The sequence below is a fragment of the Diuraphis noxia genome, unplaced genomic scaffold, assembly GCF_037042655.1.
Source record: "Diuraphis noxia isolate RWA-SAM2 unplaced genomic scaffold, SU_Dnox_SAM2 contig0001, whole genome shotgun sequence".
NCBI classification, from domain to species: Eukaryota; Metazoa; Arthropoda; class Insecta; order Hemiptera; family Aphididae; genus Diuraphis; species Diuraphis noxia.
This window is the reverse complement of record NW_028301711.1, coordinates 15,865,301-15,880,873: the sequence shown is the minus strand read 5'-3', so window position 1 is coordinate 15,880,873 and position 15,573 is coordinate 15,865,301. Positions and strand designations below refer to the sequence as shown.

General features: G+C 29.9%; 1 long non-coding RNA gene and 1 pseudogene across 1 annotated transcript; one reads left to right on the top strand and one right to left on the bottom strand.

The window, feature by feature from the left end:
* The window catches only part of LOC149059932 (uncharacterized), a 166,060-nt pseudogene extending 164,012 nt beyond the window's left edge, over positions 1 to 2,048 (bottom strand).
* Positions 2,049 to 11,527: 9,479 nt separating this feature from the next.
* Positions 11,528 to 14,275, top strand: LOC107167537 (uncharacterized). Its single transcript, XR_001506168.2, has 5 exons — positions 11,528 to 12,212; positions 12,362 to 12,577; positions 12,774 to 12,934; positions 13,834 to 13,979; positions 14,049 to 14,275. It is a non-coding gene; the product is annotated as an uncharacterized LOC107167537 (long non-coding RNA).
* The last annotated feature ends 1,298 nt before the right edge of the window (positions 14,276 to 15,573 follow it).

Sequence of the window (15,573 nt, the reverse complement as noted above, 5' to 3'; positions counted from 1 at the left end):
CACGAATAACAAACAAAATTTTCAAAGGAAGCCGAAATGAATCTAATGAAATTAAAACTTAAATAAAACTGAAAATAAATCATCGGAAACTTACTAAAACAATAAAACACATTCTTGGTCTATTCTATGCCAAAGCAACACAAATTCCCCAATTAATATAAGATTTCAACACTAACAACTAGATATAATTGTATATATATATACGTTTGAATTTTTTTTTTATGTATATCTTATATATTTTTTCCTTTATATGACATTAAATGTAATGCTAATGAGTAATGACCTTTGTTTTTTTTATTTATTTTTGTTTTAATTATTAATTAATTGCAATACCATTAAAAAAATTAATATATATTGCCATCTACAACTCATATTTTTACGGTTTTTGAGATTGATAGTGACTTATAATGTTAATAATGTAATAATAATCAATATCTTATCTATCATCATATCATATCATTATGCTCATTATTATCAATTACCAATTATTACTAATTATTGTATCACTGTATCTATCAATATTGTAATTGTTGAAATATTATAGTTATACTGAAAGTTCTAAAAAAAAAAACGTAATAATAATATTATAACTATAATATAATTACTAATTTACTATTAACGAGTGCACTGCACAGTAGCACTGATTTGAAGAATAAGTAGATGATTAAAAAACAGATACTATACTTAACAAATGTCTATACACTTTTGAATTCGCTCATCGTCACAAGTTATTTGTAATTCATAATAATTAGTAGGTAATATAGAATAATTAATAATATTATCATAGGGACATCTGAATGAATTTTCACATTTGTATTGGGATAGGTCAAATAAACAATAACATTAGTTTCATTTTATAACCAATCAAGCGGATCTGCAAACATAATTTTACGCTTAATATTTTTGCAGTTTTGCATTTTTAGGTCATATTTTAGGATATGCTTTTTTCACAGAATAATATTTAGGATTTCATAAATTTGTAGATTTTTCAATCCAACGAATCAAGAATCACACAACAATTGTTCAATTATTCAAGATTGAGATTTCTGAATTATCAGCTTTCAGTAGGCTTAAAAGAAGTGTATGAACCAAACATTTTTGTTTCAAATTCCGAAATACCATCACACACTACTATTATTATTATTTTTATATAATTATATTATATATAAAATAAAACAATAGAGCATCGTTAAATTTAACACAATAAGTTAGAACTTATTATTGTTCTTTCATTAGATAATTATTCTAAGAGGCCATAACTTCATACGCTATATTTAAATGGTAAACGGAAAAAAAGTCCCTGTTAATAAAATCATACGAAAAAACATGATTGTACGTAATTATTACATTTGTCAAAACATTTAATAATTATATGTTAAAAAAGTTACAAAAGTTACAAAAATTTTACAAAATTATGTGTTACAGCCTACAGGTATATGTATTATGATTATATTAAATTTTTTTTTACAAGTCAAAGAAAAAAAATAAACTTTACAAATTCAATCAGATTTCATTCTTATATTATGCCCTATATTTGTCAAGAAGATATCAACGCTCAATTCTCCCCTAGTAAATTGTTCGCATAAATTTTTTAGTCGAGTCTGCATTATATGCCCTTTATGTGGTCGCTTATAAGTTAATTGCCCTATTTCACTCAATGTTAATTTGGCGTTATCAGCCCCCCACTTCGTTTTTCATATTTTTCAATAATTTCCAAATCGATAGATTTTTATGCCCAACCAAATGACTAAACCTATTATTCCAACCTTCACACACGTTGTTGGTTCTACTACTATCTTCTTTGGTACTATTTCAGCTTTAGATTTTACGGCTTCGATATTATTTTGGTCGGCCGCATGGTTATGCTCGTGATGAATACTTAGGACTTTGTTTTTGTTTATTGTTGTTTTTAATACAGCTGGACATTTAAAAGAACTACTTTTTACGCATTTACACCGAATAAATTGCTTACAATCTTTGTGTTTTGTATACATATAACCGTTTAAAGAAATTTTAAAACTGTTTTTATTAGACTTTAATATTTCCATCGCGAAGCACAACACGAATAATCAAACAAATACAGACTAATAACGTAAAAATAGTGAGCACATCAATATTTTCAATTTTATCGATCGTCAAACAGGCTCGTAAATTAGATAGATAAGTAAGGCGTAGGTATACTATCCACTACCCATACCTATTAGATAAAGTGAAAATATTATTTATATTACGTTCATTTCGTAAATTACCCAGGTAATATACTGATATAAATATATAATATATATCATCTACTCGTTTTTGAAACTTACTCATAAGTCATAATACCTATACCGGCTATACCATGTAATACACTAATACATTGTTGTCAAATATAGTGCGTTTATTTTACAAATAAAATTAATAATCATGTTTTTCGTATGATTTTATTAACGGGGACTTTTTTTCCGGCATTCATTTAAATACATTATACAAAGCATATAGGTAATTTTCAGCCTTATAATTATATTAATCAGGCAGTCTAATAATTCATGATGAGTTTTCAACCTCATATGAGATCACTCACTGATCATGGGCATATGTAATTTGCGCCAAAAACAATAAAAACAAAATATATAATATGTGTCATTTGCTCCAAATAAAACTAAATAAAGAAGTAATATGCAATCTCCGCCACCGTGTACCCACAAAAATTGTAATTAGCGCCTCTAATACGAAATTGGTCATATTATTATAATTATAAACAAAAAATGTATACAAGTAAAACGAACTCCGTGTATATTCAATAAGTAAATTTTCGTTAAATTATATTATTATAGACGTAATTGGAGATCGATTATGTCTTAATAATAGGGGCGACATGTCTCTATAGTCTATTATCAGTAGAACATAACAATATTATGTTGGACACGTCAGTACGAATTGCTGTATATCATATAATATCCTATGCGATATCAGTAAATTTATCTGCTGGTAAATTCCAACAATTTAAGTTGAAAGTTTGGCACAAATGTCATATTTAATTTCGTTTACTGCCGTGGCGCTAATTACCAAAATTAATTTGTGTATGTGGCGCAAAATGCATGTTATATTTTAATATTTTGGTAAAAATTACATACGCACTTAAATATGTACCTATTCGTAGCGCAAATCGCAACTCACAAGTAATAAATTTGGCGCAAAATATCATCTCACCTGATCATTGCTGTCGTCCCCTTTGGCCTTTTTACGATTGTACGAGTTTATAATTCCACAACATTTATTCAAAGGGTTTGGCACGCTAAATATAGCACGCTGTATATAGATTTCAAATAAAATCGTCATGATTTTTATTTTTATTCGCCAAACACGCTGTATATGATATGGGTTTTCTACAGATAATATATATATCTTACGTTTGTGAATAACCATTTCGATATATACACTTGTCAAAAGCGACCTTCTGCTCGCGAGCATAATAACATATTATCTGCACATGGCTGCAACAATAACGTTGGGTCAGGCGACGATACCTACACAGTGCACGATAGGGAGTTTACCAATTGCGCTTAAAATTACCTTTTCATATACCAATTGCGCTCTAAACATTTAAGGGTCGATATACCAATTGCGCTCTAAAAATTTTAGGGTCGATAGACCAATTGCGCTCTAAAAATGTTAGGGTCGATAGACCAATTGCGCTCTATACATTTTTTACATGTATTATACAGTTTTACAAGGTTTATGCAGTTTAGTCAATGAAATCTAAAATAAAATAATATTAATAATAATCAGAGAATAGGTGGTTAAATCATAAAGTAATAAGATTTTGAGTTTATATGATGTTTACATGATATTTGTATTTTGCATGCTTTAATAATAATGATATTTTTTTTTAATTATAATTTGAACATGGCATTACAATTTAGAATAATATAATTTGGTTAGTTTACAGAATAATAAATTTGTTCAATAATACATTTTTTCACTACGAGGAAAGGAGAATATAATCATCATAAGTATAAAAGAACAATTGCCTACATTAAGATATTAAAATAATTCATTTAGTCACCACGAGGTATAATAATAATATGCTAATTTAAAAAAATATATAATACAATTTTCGTACATCACTCAAATGCATACTTCCGTGATCAAAATATGTGCGTGATAATAATAATGTTTCATAAAATTCCCGATACTGGTATAAAATATATTAAAACCAGTCACTTTAGCTAGTAATCAATTGATCAATAAATATCAGGCAAATTTTAATACAAGCGCAATTGGTATATTGACCGTAAAATATAAGAAGCGCAATTGGTACACTGACCCAAAAATATATGCAGCGCAATTGGTACACTGACCCAAAAATATATGCAGCGCAATTGGTATATTGACCCTTAAATACAAATTTTGTTTTAGGCGCAATTGGTCCATAGCCTGCACGATAAACTATTGTTTAGGTCACGTACAGCGTAAACGCACTTTGTCATTTTAATAGGATAAATGGTTTTTGATACCCAGAATCCAAAATAGAGACACAAATAAATAATTATTTTTTCATCGTCTGAAGCGAACAAAACGACAAAACCGCTCACTGTGAGACATGCAGCGTATTTCAGAACTGTCAAACTGGCGACGGACCTTTTTCTAATTTTTTTTTTATTTGTAAAATAAAAAGACTGTACGAGTCTGCTGTCTGCCTAACAATAAATTATTGTAACGGGCGCCTATAAGCGCATTTTGGTCATATATGAACACACACACTCGCACACATGTTCACAGAGAGGAGGAATAATAATAATTATATAAGAATGTAATTTTTATGTAAACTTAATCAGCGTGACCGTGTTGTGTGTGTGTGTGTGGCCAAGGCGAATAACATTTTACAATAATATTATTCTATAGCAGAATAGATGTTATTTCTCCGAATTTCGGACAAGAAAAGGTCTTGATGGATATATATCCATATAATATAATATAATACGATTGTGGCCTGCAACTCTCTCTTGAGTCTCTCTCTCACTATATCCTGTTAGTCTCAGTTCAAGGGGCCTTTGTATTATTATTTTCTTGGAATGCCCTACACTTCATCGATTATGTACAGTGCAGTATATAATATATATATACATAAGGTGTATTGTTAACCAGTGGATATACGAGTGCTATAAATTTCAAGAAAAATACATCTCCGATGGCACTTTCTAGTACTAAGAAAAATATATACTTAAAAAATTCTGAAAATCATAAAAAAAATGTGTCGAACTAATTCTAACAGAAAAAAAGAAAACGAAATTGGACCATTCTACAATGCATGAGAGTAATGTGTGTGTGTGTTTGTACGTCCACATGACCGGTGTTCGTCAATAATTGCTCCGATTTTACTAGACTACCTGAAATCTATATACTTTTTGCGCCAGTAAGTTTATCACAAATTAATTAGGTATACATCGATTGCACCGGTGAAATAGAAATATTTTTAGATGTTATTTTGATAAATGTTAATAATAATAATAGTAATAAATAATAATATATAATATAATTTATAATTTTTCAGAAAACTTTTATATTCTCCGTAAAAATATTGGCATCCCTTTACAGGGGCCAGGTTTTTAGCATCTTATAGTTTTAAATAAACTAACATATTCAAGTTAATTACCACGAGTACTTACATAATATTATATTTAAATTAAAGATTAAAGTCTACGATGTCAAAATCAGTCGATACTCTGTATAAAATAAAATCGTTATTTTCGTGTTACTGTACTTTATACCTTTACTAATGTAGACAATTTGTTGTAGCCTTGTAGGTATTTGAAGAATGATAATTACGCGATAGCCAAACAATACGACTGGCCACACATCACAAAACGATAATACTATTTTAAGAATTACGGACTACGGAGTTTTCCGTTTACTAGAAGTTCAATTAGTTTAAATAAAATTTTGTTAATGCTTATAATATCCAAATAACAGGATACGTTCATTTTGGTTTTTGGACAAGTATACTATAGGTGGCTGTAATACTATAAGTACATATTTACCTAATCTATATTTCGAGAATATTATTCACATACCAATATTAAATTATACGCATAAATAAAATGATATATAGACAATGAATTGTCAATATTTCAAATTTTGTACTCCAATAGCATAGATATAAATAATTATTGTAGAATAAAAATAAAGCAGCGAGGCTCTACTAGTACATTAGTAATAGCTGTTAAAATAAATATACATTTTTCAATTTTCAAACATTAAATAAGCAATATTTGAAAATCATTGAAATTTACAACATTTTTTTGTATATTTTGAAAGTCGAATACAAAATCAAATAACAATAAAATATAATATCAATACCTGTCATTCAATCAAAAAATATAATTATTCTCTATCTTTTTTTTAATGGGTGATGGGTGATTATACTCTGTACTTAAAAACATAGATATTCTCTTAAAAATAAATTCGGTACGCTATAACCTAAATATTTTACGAAATTTCCGACGCGGTAGTTCAAACTTCAAAGTGCGTATGTAAAAAAATCGTAGCATGCGCACGATTTCGTGACATCGTAACGCTGTATCTGAAAGAAGCAATTAATTCGATGTACGCAGTACGCACACGATAAAATGCAAATAATTAACATTCAAAAAATACAATTTTGACAAAATTATTTCTTATTAAGAATTAAGTATAAATGTAATTATGTATTTTCTTTAATAATAGTAGTTGGGATGTGGAGTCATTCAAGCCACGATCGATGAGCCGTTACTGCTTCACCGAACTATTCTCTGCATAATTATAATATAAAAATAAATTAGTGAAGGCTCTGTTTGCAGCGGCCCGGGGCCTGTTTTTAGTGGTTTGTGGAAGACGAAACACTGAAATTTGTTGTCTTCGACTTACAAGAATGTCGCAGTGGCGGACTTGGAGAAAAACACAGCCCGGGAAAATCATAATTTTAGAGGCCCTCAATATACTAACGGCCTTTTAAACATATAATATATTTTTTATACGTAATTATGTAATTAGACATACCGTCTAAAATCTCGTTTTTCGTACACAATAATATTATATCATTGAATTCAAATTTAATACCATTCATTACAGTGACCTACTATTATTGTAACCTACTGTCAGCCTGGTCTGGCCGAACACAAGCCAGTCCCGCATTTTAAAATACCTAATCAGAAATCTAGGCTTTTATGTTTAATAATATTTTATAATATTACATACTTATTACTTATTAGATAATATTTTAATTTATTATTTCCCATTATAATATTAATAAATATATATTTTATACCAGCAGCGGCCCACCGGGAAATTTCCCGATATCCGGGTCGTCCAGTCCGCCACTGAGAGTGTGGAATAACACGACAAATTTACGCTCAGCTGATAACGTATAGCTTCGTTAGTTTAAAAATTAGAGAGAATCGACTCTCATATGAAGGTTGACTGTAAGAATATTATTATCTGTGTATGTGAGTTTTTATAATTCAATATTTTGAGTGTTGGTTACTATTATTATAAAACGGATTTGTATCTTTGTTTAGCATGTTTTCCTGTGTAGCAAACATTCACACGCATCATGAACTTACGAGCATTTTTGGTCATTAACATTTTAAATTTATACTATGGCAAAACGTGTTAAAACATGAACTATCGTAAAAAAAAAACCGCATACAAACATAGATAATGTTCTTACCATCAAGTTTCACAAGAGGTCAATTCGATCTAATTATTTTTAATTATCGAAGCTGCCTGTGGGCAGACGGAGACTACAAATTTGTGTGTTACGTCCTCTTACCAGCAGGCCCGGGTAGGCTCGGTGAGTTACCGAGTTGAACTCGGTGGGCCGCGTAAAATCTGAGTCAATTTTTGAAATGTTCATTTAGGGCGGGTTAAAATCCTAAAACTCAGTGGGCCGATACCCCTTGCTTATCCGGCGCTGCCTCTTACTGGTTGTAGTCAGCACACTTGTAGGACCGGGCGCACACCAAGGCAGTGGGAAACGCGCGGCCAAGTTATCGCAGTCGGTCGTGGTGTGTTTTGTACTCACTACATTGGCATTTCGAGTTAAAAAAATATTAACGATATTAGAAATATCAAATTGGCGGCCTGATGAAGACTGTTCGTGGGTCGTAATTACCAGGGTCCCATGAAGACGAGCGCTCGTAAGTCGTTCGAAAACAAACTATTTGCCGTTGCACCGATGAACGTTGTACGCGGTAGATTGCTACTCGAGCGATTCACGAATCACGAGCGCTGTCGGCATGAAACCCTGATACTTACGACCCTCGAATGGTCTTCATCGGACCAATTTGGACCTCTTTGGCCGGTTGATTTTTCTTCCACAAAACGACAATGTACCACTCGTATCAGTGTACCAACAGTGTTTAGTATACAATGCTACGGCGGAGGCGGTGACGGTAAAATACCTAGTACAGACTAGTGTTTGAAAATTTCATGAAATACCTACTTCTGTATTTTAATATTTTTTTTTTTTAAATAAGTTTCATATTTACATATAAATTACCGTCATAATTGTATATTTGTATGGTGTCCATATTTATACCTAACCTTTGGTACTATATATTTATTATTAATATTATACTTGTATACTGAATTCTTACATTAGAATTTAGAACACTGTACATTGCCTAGTACAACATTATAAACTTATCAATATTTATCATAATGTATATCTATATATTATATGGTATCCAAACATGTAGTAAATTTTTAATAGAAATATAGTTTTGTTCAATAATATATTTAAATATCTAATATTTATCATTTATATGAAAGCAGTTATATGTACGTCATGTAATGTAAGCAGTCACAAAAAATTGTACCCACTTTACCAATTTTTTTTTATCCCTTGAAAGCTGGCAATTTTATGGTTTTTACTTTACAAAAATTATATAAGATTTTTTCTTCTTTATCACACCACGTATAATAAAATTATTATTCATAATACCATTATCATTATCACTCATCATGCTATAATTCAAAATATAAATATTTAAGATTTAAATAATTGAACTTGATTTTAAATATTAATAAACCGCAGTGGTGCAGTGCGGTACCAACTACCAACAAAATTAATAAAATAAATAAAATTACATCAACTAAAATCATGATGATTGGGTCATAATAACGCATTTGAAAATCGCTTATACAACAACCTTAAAAGTTTCCATGTACCAGTTCCAATGCAATTATATATTTTATATTATTAACTGTGTAATAGTCCCATATGGCCATATACAAAATAGGGAAGGCAATTGGAATCGCTTACACACTGTCGCGTCGACGTATAATTATCTTACTATAATATTTATCATGTTTATAGAAATGAATGCATCGTTGAACTGTTAGTGCATGTGTGGGGTTCGGGGGACATTTTACCGAGTATTACAGTGATAGACGATAGTTAATCGGCTTGTCATCAACCGACGGGCGACGGCCGAAACACCCGATACCACCAATTTTATTTTTAAATTTCCAACAACAATTTATTATTTTATTTTATCATTGTTATTTGTTAGAATTTAAACAATGAATTTTAAAAATGTACCTACAATGATTTACAACTGAAACATAGCCGTGCGCAGACATTTGGTTCCGGAGATGCATAGTATAAATTAGGGCCCACAATAATTTTGAAAGCCATTATAGGTACAGCAATATTTATATGTATATATAAAATGCACTAAAAATAATTTTTTTTTATTTTATACATTGTAATAAAATAAATATTACATCAAAATATTCTATGAAATTCGACAATATTATCAGCGAACTGAGTAAACCATTTATAGCTTATTAATAACTATAAAAAAAATGTTATATATAATGTTATAGAACACATGATTCTGTTCGAAGGGAATTCTTATTTTTCGTAAAAATAAAAGCATATTAATACTGTTTTATAGCACTTGAAAATTTCAAGGTTTAAAATTTACACTTAAATAATAATTATTATTATTATAGGGCCCTTGCTGTTTTGTGTGAAGAGTCCGGGGGCACCCCCGGCACCCCCTGTGCGCACGCCTATGAACTGAAATTGTAAGCAACGCTTACACTGGTTATGAACGCCGTGCCATAAAGAATACATCAGTAAAATATTAAACTTGTACACACAAGCAGAATACTCCAAAATAATTGTATGAAAATAAACCATGTATATTTTTCTTGTTATAACCTTACCTACGTTATAAAGTTTTAGATAAGGATTACGATATTAAATTATTGACCGTCAATAACGTAACAAATATTATAAATATTATTTTAGTCTCATGTTCAAAATAATAGACAATAGTACAATCATTGCATCGTCGTCGGCGATAGCGAAAACCGTTTCCTGGGAAAAATGGAAAATAACACAGTTTTGCTATAAATAGTCGAAAACAAGGCCTAATTAGTAATAACTTATTAACAATAAGTCAACCGCAGTATTCATATCTCAATGATTGTACCTGGAATCTCTTGGACTATATCATTAATAATTGATAAATAATCATCATTAATATTTGTACAAAAATAATTCAATGTTTTGTGAAATATTTCACCGTGTAATGAAATATTTCATACTTCGAATACCAAGTACAGTAATAATCCTTGTAATAATTATTGTTGCCAAATAAATTGAGACGGCGGCGGTAGCGCGATAACGAAAAACCAGGGGTTCTCCGTACTCGATTGTCAGCCGAGTCGTTTATTTTGATACATTTGTAACAAATAATAAAATAAACAAATTGGTGAGGGGCGCCGCGCGTTCAAAACACACCGCGACTAGTTTGGGCTAAACCTACCGAAAAGCACCGCCGCAATTTACCTGGTAACGACTGCATTCTGATGGAATATTTTTTGCCTGTACCACGACCGCTAATGCGTTGCAGTGTGTGGGCCATTGACGGTAGAGAAACTGAGCAACTGTTCGTCAAGAATCGAGATCCGCTGAAATGTGCAATATTTATTGTACATCTGTACAATGTACAAAACATGTGTAAACAGTGTCACACAACGATGATTAATTTGATAATTTTTTATCCTCTTCGTTTCCGTTAAATAATCGTTTGTAAATATTTGAAATTGAACAAACATCGGATTGCAGATCTCGAATCTTGAAAATTTGGTTTTTGCATCAAAACCAACTCGGGTAGTTGTTTGTCAAAATAAATATACTCCATGTCCGTGATAGCCCGCCAGCATTTCCTTAATTTTGGCGTTAGGTAAGCTTATACGATATTGTAAGGCTTTAACATTCCAAATCTAAATTCTCAAACGCTATTTGTGCGTCTAACTATTGGCGTCGTACTCAGTGGTGGAGCGAGAGGTGTGCACGAAGTGCGGCTGCAAAGGACGTCGCGATTTTTTATTAGTGTTTTATACAATATTAAAATATTTTAACAATTATGTTTTCGTTATCACTTATCCAAGAGATGGATGAGGGGCATTTGCTTTTACAAATTGCACAGGCTTCCCAAATCATAGCGCCAGCGCTGCGGCACACCCTTTGGGAAACACTGGTCTAATGTTTGCGTTTCGCATGACGCCGACGAAACGAGTGTTGGTGTGTTTGAACAACTACCATGTTCGTGGTTTTGTGTCCCCTTGCGCTGTGTTTCACGGTTTCACCGTTGCGTCACGTCATTATCGCACTAACACAGTGGCAAGTAAGTAAGTTGTGGTCACGGTCTTAGATGATTGGTTGTGAATGTATGAAAACCGATAACTGCCGCTATCTTTCGTGTGGAATGTGGATACAGTGAAGGTTAGTTCATTTCATTAGCTGCAGTTGAACCTGAACTACAACTAGTCAATTGTAACAGAATTGAAATAATATTTGCTACGCGTTTTAGCATATTGTGTTGAAGAAATTCGCGGTGCGTAAGTTTTTTTAACGCTCTCGGTGTCACTCGAAGGACAATTGTGTAATAGTAATGGACAACGAATTTTTATCAACCAGCGAAAGTAGACGGAGTTTTCGGTTGACAAATTTGCTACGCTAAACCGGTGGGAAAAACGCACCGGGATGTTTGTAGACCGCATCATTTATATGGTTCATGATTCCGGTGCGGGATAATGTTGGATAATCTTACACCGGTTTAGCGTAGCGCTTTTCTGGAGTGCCACTTGAAAGATAATTGTGTAATAGTAATGGACAATGTACTTTTATCACTCCGCGAAAGTTGACAAAGGTTTATCCGAGGAGACCACGTGTTAGTACAATTATAAATATTTTATTTTGTATATCATTATATTACATAAATTCATTAAATATATTACAATCTACCTATAAGATTCCTAATTTGGGTAATAATAATAATATTATGATGTATAATGTATATTATATCTAATGTATTTATAGGTATTTAATATGGAAACGGTAGAAGAGCTCAACGAGAATTGTTACTCCGCTGCAATTAAGTACAGACTTGAAGAATTATTTAATTTATCTATGGCACTATCACAACCACCAACCTGAACTGAATGTGCTGTTTTTGAGAAAAGTCAGGCGATAAAGGAATATTGATCTAGCAGTTACTTAATTTAAGAAAACTATGTTGAATAAGCAAATCATCAAGTGAGTCGTATTAAAGTTTATTTGTATATTCTAAATTATTAATATTTATTACATATGAATATTAGTAATACCTTTGGTTATATACAATTAATTTAATCAATGATTGCACTTATAAATGATGAACAATGTAACAAAATATAATTTTTTGATTAATTATTTGGTAACTGCTTTATTGGTCATATTTTGGTTTTATTAGTCACTCGAAAGCAACTCCTAATTACACATTCGTTTAAGCTCGAGGGGAGTGAATAATATGATGTATTGGAGATTCCCACACCAAATTATTGATGTTAGCTAATTTAATGTTGCGTTGAACCACGTCATCTACTCTTCAACTGTTCTATATCCTCTATCCAGGTAAATTGAATATTTTATAAATAACAAACAGTAGGTAATAATAAATGTAAATAGTATATTTTGTTAAAGTTTAAATTAACAATTAACTGTGTTTAATGATAAGATATTCTTATCCTAACTAATATTTATGTATTTGGTAAAATGATTTTAACATATTTTTTTTAAGTAATTAACTTATTTGAATATTTCATCAGATATTATAAATGTGCTTATGTAGAAACTCAAAAGGAGCAAAAGCAAAAAAAAAAAAAATTGGTTTTGTAGATTTTGTTGTAATCAAGCGAAATCATAACCAAAAAAGCCTTGATGATTTTAAAAAATCTTTACATAAAAAAGCTACTGAGAACTATTTAATTCATTTTATGAATCAGAAGTTAGGAAATAATTATTCTTTATATATAATCATAATATTAAAATAATTATTTTATTTATTACTTGACCAACTTAACTTTTTTTTAAACAATAATTTATAGTAGGTACATGATATGAATAAAAATAATAATAATAATTTAATATTTCCACTAAGAAAGGAAGTCAAGTTTACCCAATCTTAAAAGTAATAAGTAATAACTAATGTTTTTATTTTATTTATTTTGTGATGGAATTTTGTTGGATATTTTTTATCGTAGGTAATTAATAATTATATATTCAACACTAAAACAATATTTGTTGATCAATAAATTTATTTCATTACTCAGAATCTAATATTGAATACTTTTGTTTAATGAAGAACAATAGTACCAACATTATTGAATATTATTTAAAAAAAAAAACCTGAAAATCGTTAAAATAGACATGGATAACAAGGGAAATTTGATAAAATTAAATTGATTTACGACACTGCTCTTTATGTTGGGTAATATAAAACACCCATTTAAATTACTTATTTTTTGATCAAGGTTTTCAACATGTGCTACTATTTATGTATAGAACAAAGAAGAGACATTAAAGAGAGGATAAGAATTTCAACTTATATGATTTTAGTGTGTTATTTGATAATGGTCAGTTGTAACAATATAAACCAAATATGAGTTAATGTGCAAAGGTGATAATTTTTGTAATTAAATATTTAATTAACTTTTATGATTTAATTATTTCCAATGTTATTTTTTAGGTTTAAAGGTATTCATGGAAAATATTCTTTAATTTTTGCATTGCAATCGCTTGTTAAAATGGAATTGATGCTACTCCCGATCAAACGGCATAGTGTACTATTGCAACCTTAAATCATTTCCAAACCATGTTCATTACAACTTTTAGTGATCCATTGTATGGTTAAAAACAATGTAAGAAAAATTGTAGTTGATTTATTAAATATAATTTTAATATTACTATTTCAAACTGCATAATTGATTATTTATTCAAAATATAATTAATTAGTCTTAGTTACCTTAAGAGGCTGCAACATTTTGCGTATGGTTTAATGGAGATTAAAAATTAAAAATTGCAGCTTCATATCGAGCCCTATTAGGTAAAAGGGTGTAAGCGACATTTTCATTATTTTACAGGAACTAAAAAAAACACTTTAAAAATCGAATATCTGATGGATTTTCATGAAAATTATATGTGGTTATAAAAAATTTATTTTGAAAATACAATCACGGGATAAAAATAATATTTTTTTAATATTGTGTAACTTATGTCGCTTACAATAAAATAAATGTTCGAATATAGCTCAATGGTGCTTACACTTTTCACTTTCGGCGCTTACAAATAAAATGTTGTCGTGTTGATTAATACATGGCGCTTACACTAGTCTTTTAACGCGCTTTGTTGAAATGTTATAATATTATTTTAGTTTCAAAGTTATTATTAAATAAGTTATTGTATAACTCAATTAATTATAAGTAAATTTTTATGTTTTCATATTCTTTATCTATCATATTCCCCCCCCCCCCCTCCCTCCCTTCGTAAATATTAATATGATGGCTATGATGGTTGTTTGTCTATTAATCATATTATTTGTATATACATTTTATTATCTGTTACTTTTTGGTATTAATTACCCTCAACTAAGACAGACATGCATAAGCATAGCTTGGTATGTATTCATATTAATATTATGGTCTTCACTATTTTCTCAAAAATTACTGAGAAATTCAAAAAATACGTTTTCTATTAAACTTTACTCTAATATTTACCTGTAATATAAAATCTGACATAGAATTTAAACATAATTAGTAGGGTGTTCCTTAGCTACAGATGATGGGAAAAAAATATCATAAAATGTTTGGTCTCACCCCCTAATATTGTGCCTATATGTATAAAAATGAACTACAAAAAGTTTTGGTTCGATCAGATAAGGTTAACCCGTGCCGACTTGTGATTTAAGTTTGAACTTACTACATTTTTCAATATTTACGAACATTTTTAACATTTTCATAAATATTTCGTTAACCTTTAGAAATATCGATATTTTTAATATTACATATTTTAAAGTAAATTAAATTTGCTATAACTTTTATTTTATTACATTTTTTCATATCTCCAATGGTTCGTGAAGTATTTCGACTTGACTCCAAAAAAACACAATTTAGGTATTTTTTCATAATTATGAATTATTGTGCGGGCTAAAATAATTGTTACAAAACTCCCATATGAAATTTTCTATAAAGTTATTTTATGTATTTTTGCCTTCA